A 13,524-nucleotide genomic window follows, 5' to 3' on the forward strand; every position below is an offset into this window, starting at 1 on the left:
CTCTCCACAGATGATTTTGTTTTTAAAGAATATGTTACAGATAACGTGTTTTAAATTTTGGCTATGAAAAATGTGGCCATGAAGCATGGAGTTTCAAACGCTCAGCTCTTAAATACTGAGTTCCAGTAGTGAGTATCACCTCAGTTGCATTCATGGTTTTGAAAATGACCACAAAATCACATCTAGGTTCTAAATATGAAGCTGGCTTTCAAGTGAGCCGAATCCTTGAAACGCCGACAAACTGTTATTTAGATGGAGGTAAAGTAAATGGGGATGCTTATCTTTAAAGGCCTGAACCTGCTTGGTGTCTAGCTTTAGTTATTTGTGTTAGAGAAAACTGGCTTGAAGTTTCATTTATGCTCAGGCTTCTCTGTTTCACAGGGGAGAAATGAAAATAAATTGGATGGGGTCAAAACTCTCTTCTCATGTATGCCTGTGTAAATCTGAAATAATTTCACAGTGTTTTGGTTCAGCTGAGGTAAATCCAGGATCACACTGGTGAAGCTAGCAGGCTGTGTTCATCCTGTTAGGACAGGGTGCTGAGATACCCTGGTGCTGAGGGTTCAGAAAAAGCTTCAGGTTGATTTTTTTTTTTAAACTTGTTTTAAAATTTTTATTTTGCAAAACTAAAAGCAGTCAGCATGTCCTGTGATTTAAAACTCTGATCAGTTTCAGTGTGCATCTCTAGAAACAGAGGGAGAGAGAAGCAGCGCTTCCAGATGGGAAGATGTATTGGAAATGTGGAGTGTCTATCTGAAAAGAGACACCTGGGTAAGTGAAGATACCAATAAATAAGCATCCTGAGCTTTGAGCTTTGTGAGTGCTTGTACGGGAACAGTTGGAAAGCCTTAAGTGAGGGTGTCTTTCTTGTGCACAGCTGACCAAGTGTGTTGCTTACAGTTACCATGTGTCAAGATATTTCTTGCTCATTAGTTTTACACTGATGGAAAGCAACTTTAAATCACTCTTTAGAGGAATCCACCGTGAGGCATGCCAGCTGTGTGCCAGATGAAGGAGCTGTAAAGTCATGTTGGACAGGCAAGAATATACCAGAGAGAGAGATTTAAAGTCATGAGAAAGATAATTACTTTGCACTCAGAGATTAACCATAGGAGAGGAGAGGGAAGAATCATACGTATTCTTTGTTAGAAGCTTTCCTGCTGTGCCTCTGTCCCACTCACACATGCACACACATGCACGTTGCTGAATTTACTGTCGCAGTGTCAGGCTGGCCAAGACTGCCCACATGGGAGAAGTCCTTACGGGAAGATTTCTCCTCAAGCACGGACTTGCTTCTTTCTTTCTTGCTGTATTTGCTTTTGCTTTACACACTGTGGAACAGTTGCCCCAGACAGGAAGGGTTTAGATGTTTTGCTGATTACAAGGATCTGGGAGCATTCTTCCTCTCCCATGGCTCTTCGTGGAATGAAAGACAGGTGCTGAGGCTGGCAGTAGACAGTGTGTCTCTGTAGGCAGAGAGGAAAGTAGTGGTGCAGGGACCTGCTTGGGCCAGAAGTCTGAGGCCAACATGGGTGAGCAACCAAGGATGGGCTGGCCTCCAGTGGAGGTTCCAGTTGGATATTAGGAAAAACTTCTTCTCAGAAAGAGTGATGAGGTACTGGCACAGGCTCCCCAGGGAAGTGGTAGAGGTGGGTCCCCGGGGGAGTTCAACAGCCGTATTGATGTGGCACTGAGAGACATGGTTAGTAGGTGTGGTGGGGATGGGTTGGTGGTTAGACTTGGGGATCTTAGAGGTCTTTTCCAACCCTGTTGCTTCTATGATCGCAGCATGGGCAAGTTCAGTGCATACATGACTTTCTGCATTGCTGCCCCAGTCCGCCTGACCTCTCTGACTAAGCCTTCCCCTTTCTCAGGGACTTCTTTACAAATCTCATGGATAATGTCCCAGATCCCATGGCTTCTTCAAACCAGAGCTGGTTTCCTCTTTCTTTCTGGTCCTTCCAGATTCTCTGGGTTCTCATTACTGCCTCATCTCAATGTTGTTGTCTTTTCTTTCAGACCAAATGGTTAGTCCTGTTAGGCATTGTGGCTGTAGGCATTTTTTTATTTCTAAGAGAGACCTTGGGAAACCGTTCTAAAAGGCCACTGGCACATAGCCTGACATTGACACCCTGCCACTAGAAAGGCAGCAGATGAGATTTAGGATTTATGCTGCATGTAATCACTCCTAATGGGATGAAACTCTTCTTTTTGTCATTGATTTGGATTTAGTTAAAAAAAAAAAAAAAAAAAAGTAGTTCCATCCAACAGAAAATTTCTCTAATTTGTCAGGGCTTTAACCACTGCAGCTGCAAATGCTGCTGCTGCTGCCTTCAGATAGGAATTACAGCCCTATGGAGTGTCTAAGATGACCCTATTACCTGCCCCCTGCCTCCTCCTTTTTATCTGGCTTTGTGCATGGATGGACCTTTTGGGAAGTTATAATTTGGATGTGAAACGATTATCCTAAAACAGTTAGCTAGAGCAGAGCAGACGCACAAATTTATCTTCTCTCTCTCCTTTTTGGTGAGCAGCATCTATCTTCCATGACCTCTTGATTACTGAAGCCTTCAAAATATATTCTTTGGTCTGTGACACTGCGCTGGTGCAGGGCTGAGCATTAAATATCACCCTCTGTGATTAATTGGAAGTTAATTAAATCTATCACTGAAACAATGAGAAGGCAATGATCTATGTAATCATTGAAATAGTAAATGAAATGATGTAAGGGTCCTCTGTTTCACTTAGTGACAGTGATGGAGGGGTGCCCGAGCCCTGCTGCTCAGCTGTGTTTTCTGCCTGACCACCCAGGCCTGCTCAGGCAGGCACAAATGTTACAGTGAGCTAAGTGCAAAGCAGAGCTGGTGGTGGCCTGCTAGATGCTGTCTTTCCTGAGCCTCTAACTCTTCAGGTGCTGATCAAACAACTTCTGAGGTACCTCTGGAGTTTTGAGTGTGCAGTGCAAGCGATGTACTCGACACAGCGTTGCAAGGGACAAAGCCTTTCAATGCTGCTTGAGGTTACCTTGTTATTCTGAGCTGAGATGAATATGTTGTTGCTCTGATCCTTGGGTAAGTGGTAACACAACACTTACTTAAATTTTGAAGGTAGTTCTTACATGGTTCTGTAGTTGTTTGATAGTTCTGAAATTGATGCTATTTCTTCCATCCTCATAAGGAGTGTTGAGTTTACAGTGATTTTCTTCTCACTGACTGCTAAACAATCTCACAGCAAAAAGAAAAAAACCCAAACACCTAGAATACATGAAAATACAGGTGAAAACTATGGTGCTGTAGCCAATACCCAACCACTTTCTATAGGTGTATTTTAGAATATAAAAAGAAAATATTAATCACTTCCCTCGTAAATGGCATTGTGATAGATTTTCCTTTTGGAAACTATTCCAGATTGTGACAATAGGACTTAGTTGAGAAATGCTTTGTGATGCTCATTTTTCATTTCAGATGCCTGATGATAACACTAGATAAAGCCAAAGCTCACTTGGGAAATGAAAGAACAGCATCCCTGAGGCAAAAGGTCAAAAACTTGTGTTCCCTGACTTGTTTGTCCCTGAAGTGATCCCTTGGCACATGCGTGCCCTGCTAGGATGCCAGTCTGTGTTTTCCCCTTTGGTAGGATGGGCTCAGCTCTTTCCTTGACTGGAAACTCAAAAGGCTTGTAGAGAAGGGCAATGGAGCTGTGAAGTGTCTGGAGCACAAGTCTCTCGGGGAGTGACTGAGGAACTGGGATTGTTCAGTCTGGAGAAGAGGAGGCTCAAGGGAGACCTTGTTGCTCTCTACAACTGCCTGAAAGGAGGTTATGGCGAGGCTGTGGGCCAGCTTCTGCTCCTGTGTAACAAGCAATAGGATGAGAGGAAATGGCCTTAAGTTGCACAAGGGGAGTTCATGTTGGATATTAGGAAACATTTTCTCTCAGAAAGAGTGGTCAAGCACTGAACAGGCTGTCCAGGGAGATGATGGAGTCACCATCCCCGAAGGTATTCAAGGAAAGGGCAGATATAGTACTTAGTACTTAGGGACATGATTTAGGGGGCAATATTGGTGGTAGGTAGATGGTTGGACATAACGATCTTAGTGGTCTTTTTCAACCTTAACGATTCTGTGATTCAAAGGATTTTCGTCTTATTTCTGTTGATACAATTGCAGTGCCCTTTTTAATCAGGAGACTGACTTGGTAATGTAATATGTATCTACATACCTATGTTTTCCTCTCTGTTCTGGATCTCTAATTCCACACCTACAGTAGAGGACATGGTTCTCTCATCTGGCCAGCTCTGTTATCGGTGCTGTAAGGCATGGCAGTCTATGTGATGAAGGGTGAAAAGGCTTTTCTGAAGACCTATGACTCCTTTGGGAAGGAAAATATATCACAATTTGCTTCCTCTCCCTCCCAACTCTGCATCTGCCAGTTTCTGTGGTCTTGCCTTACCAGAAACCAGTGACTGTGTCTGATTTGTTTAATTAAATGAAAACTAAACCCACCGCTAAGCACTAGTTCCTGACTAAGCAGGGAGGGAGCTGTTATTTATCATGAGAGCTGCAAGGAAGCCCTTTCTATGTGGCCTCTTCACTGCCAGCAATAAATTAGTAACCTTGCGATATCCTGTTCTCCAAATGAGGTTCCAGGCGCTGACTGTAACCACTGTGGCCAACAGACGGTTCTTGAGCATTTTATCACTGTTTTCCTTCCACTAATGCAGGAATTACTTTTGAGATGGTCAAGGGGAAATAGTATTCTCAAGATGATTTGACATACATGGTTTCCTGCCTGAGTAAGCTCACACAAAACAAGTCTGCCATGCAGACAGAAGTAGGAAACTCCATGGATGAGGTTGGCAGTGGTGAGCTGTCTGCGTTGGCATCCCTATCAGCCAGTAGAGTGGACAGTGCCATTCCCTCTTGTTTTGTCAGCACAAGAAATACCTGTGACTCAGGATCAGACTCAACCCTACAAGAATGCAGGGCTAGCTTCTCTGTTCTGTCAAAGCTGCCCACGGCAAAGATACTGGGGGAAAAAGGATCCTGAAATCCCAGGCAAAGAATCGTTCAGATCACGTTTAATATTCAAGGTCAAGTTCCTACCATTTATTATTTATTGAGCTCTGTGAGCTTGCTCAGCAGTGCACAATACATAAAGACACAGACTCTATCATAATGGATTTGCAATCTAAATTTCACAGGGTAAGATAGATACTGGTATGTATTATACTTGGTGGCTGGGTCACAGTCCGGGCTCAGAACAATGCAGAGCTTTTTTAAAAAGCTTCCTCCATTAGTAGTCCATTAGAGTGGCATAAACTTTTTAGATTTGAACAATTAATCCCCCTAAAAATATTCAAATGGATACAGTGAATATTTTAAATACATTTAATACATGTGGAAAGTGCTGACCTGACATAACCATGTATCTATGTCCCCCAGCCCCTGCAGATCTCCATGTCTCCCCTGCTGTCTCCATGGAAAACCATGGGAATACAGCAAGAGGACCTGTGTGGTAGTCAGAGCCCAAACAGCATGTCAAATCACAGTTGAGAACCTTGATGTCTTCTCACTTACTCTCTGCACTTTCTTGGGTAGCAGGTCACTTTGTAATTTGCCCCCAGACCTTCTGCTTGCTGAATTCCCTCAGTGCTGTTGCAGGAAGCAGTGAATTAGTGCCATTGCTCTTAGGCTGCCTGAACGGACACACGGAGAGAAAATAAGAGCTGAAGGTGTCACTGCTACTCTGCAAGGAGCTTGGACATAATTTCTTAGTGCTGGACTTTTTCCAAGAGCTTCGTTTCCTAATAGCTTTATAGTGGAACATTGAGTACGTACCCTTTGTGCTTACTTTGAATTGAAGAATGGGTTTGGTAATGAGTTCACACAGAGCCCTCTCCTCCACCCTGAGCACTGCTCAGCTACCCTCCTAGTGCCTGGCAAAGGCTGAGAGGGAGATTTCAGTGGGTCCTGGGTTCATGATTTATGAACCATAAGTTCTGGAGGCTTCCATAAGGATGAGATTTGATAAATCCTCAGATTGTCCCTTGAGCTACTACTGGCATATTCCATAGAAGTTTGGAACTCTTTTAGTAGATCTAGGGGAGAGCTGGTTCTTCAACAGAAATAGGTGAAGGCAGTTAGGATGTATGAAATAAATAGGCTACAAGATGCAAATCCATTTCTGCATTTGGGATCCTGGGCAGCCTGATTCAGTGGTTGTCAGCGGTCACAAGTTGGCAAGCTTGCCCGTGGCAGGGGGGTTGGATCTAGATGGTCATTAATGTTTCCTCCAGCCAAAGTAGTTCTATGATTTGGTGTTACTTCTGTTTGAAGATGTGTATCTTCAGCTCATCTTTTCAGTTATATGCAACGTAAGGATCTTATTCTGTAGGATCTTTCATCTGTTTTTGTGTAGAGAGCCACACAGCAGGGATGTTACTCACCTTACTCACAGTGTGCCACGACAACTGGTGAGGAACAGCTCAGCAGCAGCACTGTTCCCTTGACAACAAAACACTACAGTGGGAGTTTACTGTAATTAAGCTGCTTTGGTAAAAAACATGAAACGTTTAAGGAAGAGATGAGAAAGGAGGGCACCATTTTCCCTTTTGTGCCTTCTCTGCTGCCTGGCAATGTGTCGCCAATATTTCAGAAGGCAGATCCATCACCAGCCTGCAGATCTGCTGAATGCTTTTGCGGGCTTAAAAAAAGAGATCTCATGATTCCCATAGGCCCTCCAACCCTTTCTTGTTTCTAATTTCAAAGGCCCTTTTGAGTGGGAAACAAAAGGTTAATTTTCTCCAGCTTGCCCAGGCTGACTTAATGTAACAGAAGGCAGCAAATTGTATTGATTTAGTGACATGCAACTGTCCAGAAAGAGCTATTTATACATTATTCAGGACAAACACTGTCATAATGGACAAACAGCAGCAGCATCTGGGATGTTAATGTCTACAAATAAGATTATTCTTTGAAAGGATTAGGACGAAGCATTTTGTGTAATTAGATTTCTCAGTTTCAGGAATGAATTGCCTTTTAGCAGTGAAAGCTGTCACTGAGGGAGCCATTAGCTCCTCATAACTGAATTAAATGCATAATTAGTGACATGATCGCATTAGGATTTGTTTCATTTTTAACTAATCCGGGGTGCGGGAGGTGCTCTTTCCAGGTCGCCGCAGCCCACCTCGGCAGGCCCAGCCTCAGCTGGCGGGCCGGAGCTGCTGAAAGTCAGGCGCGTGTGAACGGGAGCTGGGCCCGCCACGGCGCTTGCGGGGCTATTCATCACCGGGTGCCGCCTGACAGTGACTGATGGGCTCGGCCCGAGCCTGGCACTTCACCAGTGCAAGAATCATACGAGCCAGGGAGCAGAATGACAGCTGGAGCGCCGTGTCAAGTGGTGTAGAGACCAGAGCTATTAATAATCTCTGCCACATGATCTGCGCCGCCAGAAAACAATGATTTAGACATTGGTTGGAATAAAGATTTCACATTTAGTATGGAAGGACCAGCCTCGCACTGGAGGGATAAATCGCTATTCAATCAGCATGTATGAAAATAAGGCAATGAATACATTAGGGGTTAGCAAAAAGGAGGTGTGCGTACACCCTGCCTGAGGTGAATGCTGGTATTCAGGCTTCATTGGAGCCTGTGAGTGATGGCATTAAGTGGTGTTGGAGGAGCCGCTGTGAAAGCTCTCCATCCTGTTTCAGGTGGAGACTGCAAGGAAACCAGGTAGGTCTCAATACTTAGCAATCCATGCTGCCAGTCCTTATAAGCCCTTACAGTTGTACCCTCCCTGTCTCACCACGTAGAGCAGCCAGGTTCTGCCAAAGCCCTTCTTGCAGCCAAATTACTTTCCTGCTGCAACAGCTTCTCCAGCCCCTGCTGTGTCAAAGGACAAAAAATAGAATCACAGAACCATCAAGATTGGAAAAGACCACTAGGATCCCCAAGTCCAACCACCAACCCATCCTCATCATGTCCACTGATCATGTCCCTCAGTGCCACATCTCCATGGTTATGAACGCAGGGATGGTGACTCCACCACCTCCCTGGGGAGCCTGCTCCAATGCACCACCTCTCTTCCTGAGAATTGATGTTTCCTAATATCCAACCTGAATCTTCCCTGGTGCAACTTAAATTACCTGTTGTCCTACTGCTGTTATCTAGGAAAAGAGGCAGACCCCCACCTTGCCACAGTCTCTTCTCAGGGAGTCATAGAGAGTCATAAAGTCTCCCCTGAGCCGCCTCTTTTTCAGAGTGAACAATCACAGCTCCCTCGGCTGCTCCTCATAGGACCTTTATGTGCTCCAGACCCTGCACAGTTCTGTTCCCTTCTATGGAAATGCTCCAGGGTCTTGATGTTTTTCTTGAACACAGCGCTTGAGATGTGGCCTCACCAGAGCTGTGTCCAGAGGGATAATCACCTCCCTGCTTATGCTGGTTGCAATATTTCTGACACAAGCGAGGATGCCATTGGCCTTTTTTGCCACCCGGGCACACTGCTGGCTCGTGTTCAGCCAGCTGACGACTGACACCCCCAGATCCTTTTCCTCTGTGCAGCTTTCCAGCCACTCTGCCCCAAAGTAGTAACACATTGTACCGGCACAAGCCAGCTCAATGACCATGGGGAGCCAGCAAGGTTTGTGGTTGGCTTTCCTGAAAAGAAGCAGAAGGCACAGACATGGGGAGGCTTAGCAGATGTGCTGCCCCCAGAATTTGGGTTCTTTAGTTCAGCCTCAGTGGCTGCTGTTGGTCTCTGTAATTTCTCTAGCTGTTGTATATGGCAGAATTTTGGAAGGCTTTTTCTGTTGTTTTTTCCTCAGGTCTAGCTCTCATGTGTCCCTTAAATACTGACAGTGAAGACTATACATTTGAAGGAAAAAAGAACAGGATTATTATGTGCTTTTCAGTGTCTACACACTTTCTCCGAAGCCAAGGTTTTGCAAGGGTAATTTAGATATTCCCCATTAATGATGGTTGTATTAGAGACGGCTTGACAGAGCAGGGATTAGAACTCTACCTTCTTGAGTCCTTGTGCAGCTGGCAGCTGCAGTACAACCCTGCCTTCAGAAACACGTGTTTTCATCATTAACCTTTGCTTCTGTGTGTAGTTCTTTTTGATTTGGCTCAGATAATCATCACCTGAATCCCCCTTCACATTGTGATTGTGAGTTTTATCAGCAGTGGTGTATAGAGAGGACCGGGTCTCTGCTGTTTCAGATGCTGGGGACTGAAAAATGATCTTCTCTGCTACTCAGAAAAAAAGGGTCTTGTTCCCTTATATATTTCATCAGGTGCCAAAGAATGTAATTTTAAGGGCGTAATGCACAAATTGAGGTCCAAGTTGCCTGTTGATTCTTGGTGTGAGATGAGGAAAGGCTGCAAGGCCGGTCACCCTGCACTACAGTCAGAACTAGGAGCTTTCAATGTCTTAATTACTGCTGACTATAACAAAGGTAAGAAGCAGTTATGGAGAATGCCAGCATCCTACAGCTTGCACAGTGGCAGGGCCCTGGGCCATGCAGCTGGCCGTAAGGAGCTTTTGGTATCCCGCATAGTTTGGCTCCTCCTGCTCTTCTTTCTTTCTCTCTCTTTTTTTTTTTTCTCTTGTGGCTGCTTTCACCAGCCCTGAATCAAATGCTTAAGTGAGTGACAATAACTCATCCTTTGTGGTGTAGTTTTTTGCTGTTTTTTTTTTTTTTTAAACAATTATAAATTGTATAATCTGAGCTCACACAGCAGAGCTTAATATATTTGACTTTATTGCTTTTCATTTTATGGAAATAAATTACTGCTCACATTCTGACATTTAAATTAAAGGATCTGCACTAAATCTCATGCACAACAATAAGAAATTAAGAGAGCATTCCTTGCTAAACAAGCAGCATTGGATGCCCCAATCTATCAAACACTCTGCCTTCCTAAACCAGTTTACCAAAGGGCCAACATGCATTCAGGGCATTCTAAGCCTTGCAGAGGCAGAGGCCAAAGCAATGCAAAGCCTGCAGGAAACCCACAGCTGCTGGAGAGGACTCCTGGAAGCAGCAGGGCAGTGGCATGCACTCAGGACCTGCTTTTCTTCTTCAACCCACCTGTTCACATCTGCCTCAGGGAAGCTCTTCTGAGTCATGCCGAAATACTGTGTGAAGTATCAACACAAGCAGATTGGAAATTTCAAATTGGAAATGTATTGAAGCCCTGGAGGATGTCCAGAGAGGGGCAGCAGAGCTGTGCAGGGTCTGGAGCACATAAGGGTCTTATGGGGAGTGACTGAAGGAACTGCAGTTGTTCACTCTCAAGATCAGGAGGCTCAGGGGAGACCTTATCGCACTCGGAAAAGGAGATTGTGGCAAGATGGGGTCAGCCTCTTCTCCCAGGTAACAGCAATAGGATGAAAGGTAGTAGCTTTAAGTTGTGCCAGGGAAGGTTCTGGATATTAGGAAAAACTTCTTCCCAGGAAGAGTGGTGATGCATTGGAACAGGCTCACCAGGGCAGGTGGCAGGTGTTCAGGAACCATGGAGACGTGGCATTGAGAGACGCGGTTAGTGGGCATGATGGGTATGGGTTAGTGGTTGGCTGCAGTGATTCTAGTGGTCTTTTCCAACCTCAATGACTCTATGATTCTAATAGAAAGATGAGTGACAAGTGTTGTTTGGAAGAACTGCTTTAGATAGCACTGCCATACAGTGATTTCAATGGCTGAGGTCAATAGGGAGCTACTCTGAATGTACACAGGGTTAAAGATTAACTATTTCAATACTTGGAAAAAGCAAGCAGAGGTATTTCAAACTGATGCAAACCAAAAGAGAGAGTGTTCTTCATTATTCGCTCAGGAATATCGGATTTTGTATCCCCTACTTGTGTGTGCACAATGTAATGAACTGTGTTGCAGCTTGCTGCAAGACATTTACATTCCAGGAGGGCAAGTTCTCCAAGTTTGGTGCCAAACAACAGCTGTAATTTTAGAGTCCCAAGGGAGAACGAGTCTCTGGATTGTACAGAGGACACAATTAAGCATGCCCAAGAGTGCAGAGGCCAGCGGTGTAGAACAGCTAGCAGCTTTGCTTGCAAATCCCCTTCATTTGCAGGGCAGGGCGCTGTACACGCATTGCTTGTTGGGGGTGAGTCCTCGCCCTCTGGAAATGGGCTTTTTTCATGGAGATGCCACTCTACACAGGCTGCTCTCTGCTCTTGCTGCAGCACAGCCAAGCTGGCAGCAGGGCTGTCTCGGCCGCTGGAGGGCATCCAAAGAGGCGCAGCACTGATGCCGCTGTCTGTATGGCTGCGGCCCAGAGGCACGCAGGGCTGGTGGGGTGGAGGTGGGAGGGCCGGGCTCGAAGCCCCGGCGGTCTGAAGGCGCATCAAAGGGTTTGCTCGCACCCTGCTTAACTTAATTACTGTGTCATGGAGGATTACATATTCCAAATCAAATTCACAACATAACTGGATTTGGAGGAGGTAGTTCTCTTGTTTCCGAACAGAAAATACAGGAAAAAGTGATGAACGTTTGAGCTGACTTTCAGATGTTAATATACTTAAGAGCAGTAGCATTCAAAATCTGGATTACAAAGTGAAAGTCAGAGTCAAAGATGCACCGTGGCTCCTCTCGAACCATATCCTAAATATGCTGCAGTACAGCCAGAAAATGCTTTTGCACGAGTTTCTCACAGCCACACGTGTGGGTTTAAGCACATTTGTGTGCCCATGGGACGCAGGCGAGGAGCACACGCTGCTCCCTGGTGAGTGCAGCCGGGCAAAGCCGCATCGCTGCCCTCCCTCAGCTGCAGCCGCTGTACCGAGAGCCGTGCGGAGGGAGGAGGGAGGCAAACCAGGATATGTTATTTTCCCTTTTTGCAGGACTGCAACAGATTAATGCTTGTGTTTTTCTGGGGTGGAATGCAAACTTTTGTTATAGTAATTGATTCTGTGTTGAAAAGAAAAGAAAGTTGAGGCTCGTTACAACTTTTCTTCAGAGCAAGTGATCTAGATCTAATCCCCTCTGTTTCATTTGAAAAAACCCACTTAGGTATCTGAACATAGGAGTAAATTAGCATGTGCCTATGAATACTAATGCCGCATAAACTCCACGCTAAGCCTCTAAAAATGAATAGTACAAAGATAACTAAATGGGAAGAGGGAAATTCAGAAAGAGCATTAGCATCGTCCTTAGATGCTTTGAAGAGGAATGCTTAACTTTGTATCAAAAATATTCAAATCAAAGGTTTTACAGGCTGGAAATTATCTAGAAAGACCTTTGTGTCTAGACTGCTAGTTGAAGACCCTGGTTTTGTTGCCAGAAGATAGGTCTTGGAAATTGAATTGCATATGTAACAATCTGTGGAGGTTAATATTTTATAGCATTTAAGCAATTCAGCCAGAGAGAGGATTGTTTTTGTTTTTGTTTTTAAGTAGAAAGGAGGAAATGAAGCTTTTGATTTAGTGAGCATTGCTTTGAAATGTTTTTGCAGATTTCTTGTGAGTGGGCTCCGTAGCCATGCAGCAACACCATCCATGTAGGAACTGAGCTTTCCTTTTCCTCTTTTAAAACAGACCCAGAGGTGTAAGAGAAAGGGCCCTGGGGCCAAAAGGCACTGGTTGAGTAATGCAACTACAGTGCTACCTCCAGCCCCTAAAATTAATGATACCTGTTTATTCTCTGGAGGGCTGCTCTGATAGAGTAAGAGCAACATTCTTATACCCACTGTGAACCATGAGAAGCTTTAAGGCAAGTAAGGCAGAGAGACAGCATAGTAATCAGTAAAAGAGGAACTCGAAATGCCTAGGCTAGGATGGCTGTCTTACTGGGCAGGCATGCAGAAACCAAGACCATCACCATATGGATCGGACATAGCTTCATTTGGTGGTGGCCCTTTGCCCTCTCCTTTGGTTGTTTGAAGTGGTGGAACACTCAGGGAAGAGAGGGAATCACCATCTCTGGAAGTGTGCAAGAACCGTGGAGGTGTGGCACTGAGGGACATAGTGGGCATGGTGGGTTGATGGTTGGACGAGATAATCTTTGTGGTCTTTTCCAACCTTAAAAATTCTATGATTTTATGAAATTCAGGGTTATAGTGATTGTTGTGGTTCAGTGTGAGAGGAGGTGACATCCCCATTGGCACTCAGGTGTAATGCTGACTATTTTTCATTCCTACCTTAGTCCCCATGCTTCGTGTTCCTGGCACAGGCCATTTTGGGTAGGATCTTCAAGAAAACTCTCCCATTGTGGGTGCTAGCGAGTGTATCAGCAAACACTTGGAGGCTGGACAAAGAGAGCAAAGGGCCAGACTGTGCAACCAGTTCCATCTCTCACCATGCAAGGGAAATGTTGGTGGGACTCCCTGCTCTTTCAGTGAGACATCAGCCATAATCAACCAGAACGGCAACATCTCTCTTACTGCAGAGGATAATTCCCTATTGCAGAGGTCAGGAGCTGTGTGAGAGGAATTTCAAGGACCTCTGGTAAACACAGAAATAGATGAAGCAGCCCATTCAGAAAGCGGTACTGTTAACAGCTGGATT

General features: G+C 45.0%; 1 protein-coding gene across 4 annotated transcripts in view; it reads left to right on the top strand.

The window, feature by feature from the left end:
- The window catches only part of CDS1 (CDP-diacylglycerol synthase 1), a 287,455-nt gene that overhangs the window by 181,835 nt on the left and 92,096 nt on the right, over positions 1–13,524 (top strand). Inside the window, exon 1 of one of the 4 annotated variants that reach the window (XM_090139030.1) lies at positions 693–771. The exons of the other annotated variants lie outside the window; for them this stretch is intronic. The gene's annotated coding sequence lies outside the window, so the exon portion shown is untranslated. Of the gene's footprint in view, positions 1–692; positions 772–13,524 lie in introns of those variants that run through there. 4 annotated transcript variants of the gene reach the window in all.

The sequence above is a fragment of the Phasianus colchicus genome, chromosome 4 (genome assembly GCF_987193195.1).
Source record: "Phasianus colchicus chromosome 4, bPhaCol1.hap1.1, whole genome shotgun sequence".
Taxonomy (NCBI): Eukaryota; Metazoa; Chordata; class Aves; order Galliformes; family Phasianidae; genus Phasianus; species Phasianus colchicus.